The sequence below is a fragment of the Erinaceus europaeus genome, chromosome 13 (genome assembly GCF_950295315.1).
Source record: "Erinaceus europaeus chromosome 13, mEriEur2.1, whole genome shotgun sequence".
Taxonomy (NCBI): Eukaryota; Metazoa; Chordata; class Mammalia; order Eulipotyphla; family Erinaceidae; genus Erinaceus; species Erinaceus europaeus.
The window spans coordinates 40,387,832-40,391,538 of record NC_080174.1 but is presented as its reverse complement, the minus strand read 5'-3'; positions in this window follow the sequence as shown (position 1 = coordinate 40,391,538).

The window sequence follows — 3,707 nt, the reverse complement described above, 5'->3', positions numbered from 1 at the left end:
AGCACCAAAAAAGCAAATGACCCCATCCAAAAATGGGTAGAGGATATGAACAAAACATTCACCTCAGAGGAGATCCAAAAGGCTAACAAACATGAAAAACTGCTCTAGGTCACTGATTGTCAGAGACATGCAAATTAAGACAACACTAAGATACCACCTCACTCCTGTAAGAATGGCATACATCAAAAAGGATAGCAGCAACAAATGCTGGAGAGGCTGTGGGGACAGAGGAACGCTTCTGCATTGCTGGTGGGAATGTAAATTGGTCCAATCATTGTGGAGAAAAGTCTGGAAAACTCTCACAAGGTTAGACATGGACCTTCCATATGATCCAGTAATTCCTCTCCTGGGGTTATACCCCAAGGACTCCATAACACCCAACCAAAAAGAGGTGTGTACTCCTATGTTCATAGCAACACAATTCATAATAGCTAAAACCTGGAAGCAACCCAGGTGCTCAACAACAGATGAGTGGCTGAGAAAGCTGTGGTATATATACACAATGGAATACTATGCAGCTATCAAGAACAATGAACCCACCTTCTCTGACCCATCTTGGTCAGAGCTAAAAGGAATTATGTTAAGTGAGCTAAGTCAGAAAGATAAAGATGAGTATGGGATGATCCCATTCATCAACAGAAGGTGAGTAAGAAGATCTGAAAGGGAAACTAAAAGCAGGACCTGACTAAATTGTAAGTAGGGCACCAAAGTAAAAACCCTGTGGTGAGGGGAAGACATGCAGCTTCCTGGGCCAGTGGGGGGTGGGAGTGGGTGGGAGGGATGGGTCACAGTCTTTTGGTGGTGGGAATGGTGTTTATGTACACTCCTAGTAAAGTGTAGTCATATAAATCAATAGTTAATTAATACGAGAGGGGGAAAATTAACTGTATGTCTCGAAGTCTTTAAAACACAGACTTAGTCTTTTTAATATATAGGCTGTGTATTTGATATGCGGGCTCTCTCAAAAGCCTAGACCAAGTAGATCAGAAGCAACCAATAGCACAGCTATATACAAGATACTGGGTACTGTAAAGCAAACCCTAACAAAAGGACTTTTCAAAGTTAACCCAATTACCAAATAATGTAATGATAACATTAATTATCCATTGTCTTTTTGAAACCTAAGACAGCAGGAACCTCACATCTCCACTATAGAGCCTCTACTTCCCCAGTCCTGGAACCTTTGGATAGGGCCCACTTTCCCGTATGCCTCTCCCAATTCATATCAAATAATATTGCATCTGCCGATCGCAACCTAATCAACACGATTGCCACCTCAACATGCTTCAGCTCAGACTGTGTCCAGAGACTTCACATGTGGAATGACAACCCTTCAGATTCATTACTCGGGTGAGACCTTTCCTTTCATAGTATTCTCTAATTCCATCCCAGGTGGTTCACTTTCTAACAAAGTCCCAAAACCTAGATATACACCAGTTTCTGTGAGAGAGAGCATATGTTCACACGTATCCATAAACTACTGCAAAATATATACCTGAAAGCAGAAGTACACTAGAGTTTGCAGTGATTACCCCCCTAACACTTCCTCTCCACTATTCCAAGCTTTGGGTCCATGATTACTCAACAATTTGTTTGGCTTTGTATGTTAACTCTCTTTTCAGCCACCAGGTTTCAGATGCCATCAGTATGCCGGCCAGGCTTCCCTGCACTGAAGACCCCACCAATATGTCCTGGAGCTCCGCTTCCCCAGAGACCCACCCTACTAGGGAAAGAGAGAGGCAGACTGGGAGTATGGACCGACCAGTCAATGCCCATGTTCAGCGGGGAAGCAATTACAGAAGCCAGACCTTCCACCTTCTGCAACCCACACGACCCTGGGTCCATGCTCTCAGAGGGATAGAGAGTGGGAAAGCTATCAGGGGAGGGGGTGGGATATGGAGATTGGGTGGTGGGAATTGTGTGGAGTTGTACCCCTCCTACCCTATGGAGTTGTTAATTTACCCTTTCTTAAATTAAAAAAAAAATATTAAAAAAAACTGAGAGAGAGAGAGAGAGAAAAAAAAAATAGATGATATTGGGGATAAGCATTCTGGTCTCTACAATCCTGAAATTGACCTCTACCACACATGGAGATATAGACTGGGTCCTTGAACCCTCTGGAGTGAACTAGGACCTGCACGGGGTCTTCAATCTTCTGTTATCAAGGAGCAGCTCCCATCAGCTTCCTTCCTGCAGAGAGTTGAATTTGTCTGGAGACCATTAAGAAAGATTCTAAAGCTTATCTCTTGGCTAGAGCTTGGTTTTTATCAATAGTCTGAATCTAAATGGGACAAATAACAATTTCAGATATGCATATTCTGCACTGATTGCCCAGTGCCTTGAACAGAGAGGTTTCTTACCTCCTGATTCATAGCTCCCACTTTAACAAATACCCCCACACCACAATTCCCGAGCTACATAGAGTTGGGAGACATTGTAGATCTCGCGCTCTCTCTGTCACTGCCTAATTTCAGAGCACCCCTGGTCCCTAACATTTTGAATTCCAATTGTGATTTAGATCCTGTGATCATATCTGCCTTCCACATCTGCAGTCCAAGTCCCTATAGACTTTTGCAGTAACATCTGAAAAGCACCTTCTACATTCATCCTGTTTTCACAATGTAGCTGGAGTAGCCTTTCATTGATTAATTTATTGTATTTCAAATTTTAATTTTCTTTTACCAGAGCACTGCTCAGTTCTGGTTTATGGTGGTGCTGGGGACTGAGCCTAGGACCTTTAGTGACTTGGGCATGAAATTCTCTTTGCATAACAATTATGCTATTTCCCTTGCACTTTATGTAAACTTTTCTGTGGTCAATAGGACTTCAGTGCTCCAGGCTGAACTTCTGAGAGAGAGACAGAGAGACAGAGACAGAGACAGAGACAGAGAACAGCATTGAAGCTTTCCCCAATGCAGTGGGAGCTGGGTTCAAACCACTTAACACATATGGCAAAACAAGTGTACTATCTAGGTGAGGTATTTTGCCAACTCACTAGAGTAGTTTTTTTTAGAAAGAATAATTTGAACTCACCCAACAACTTCCCTTACAGTCACATTCCTACTCTTGCCCTAAATCATACCTTGTCTTTCCCTATCACTCTACTCCAAATACTGACTTGATCTGCTCTCCAAAGCTCTATGTTCCCCTAACCACAGTGTCTTTGCTTATGCTGCCCCTCAGCTAGGGAGTTCTCATTATCCCCTTTTGCTTAAGAAACTCCACTCTTCTTCAAAGGTATCTTCTCTCACTATATTTCATCCAACCCAAGTCTGAGTCCAGGCCCATTGTTATATCTTTTGACAGTAGTGCTCCACTCCTTCTTCACCCTTGTCTCAACTCACATGCTTATTTGGAGATTATTTATTTTCACCCCTGTTCCCTGGGATACTGTGAGCTCTACAACACAGGAACAGTGTGTCTATTTTTGCACAGCATTATGCCGTTGAAGCCTAGTTTATTGCTTAAAACACAGCAGGTGCTTTATACATACTTATTGAATGGCTGAGATCATAAAACTTTTCCAACAATCTATGAAAATCTTGCCTCAGTTCAGTCTTCCTTCATTCTTCTGGTCTCCTATATTACTTGCTCACACCATATTATATAAGGAAGAGCAGTAGGTTATGAAATTGGATCTATAGGTTCAAATCCCCTCACTGTCAATTCCCAGCTGTGTGAACTTGGACAATTTCTTGACATCTGTG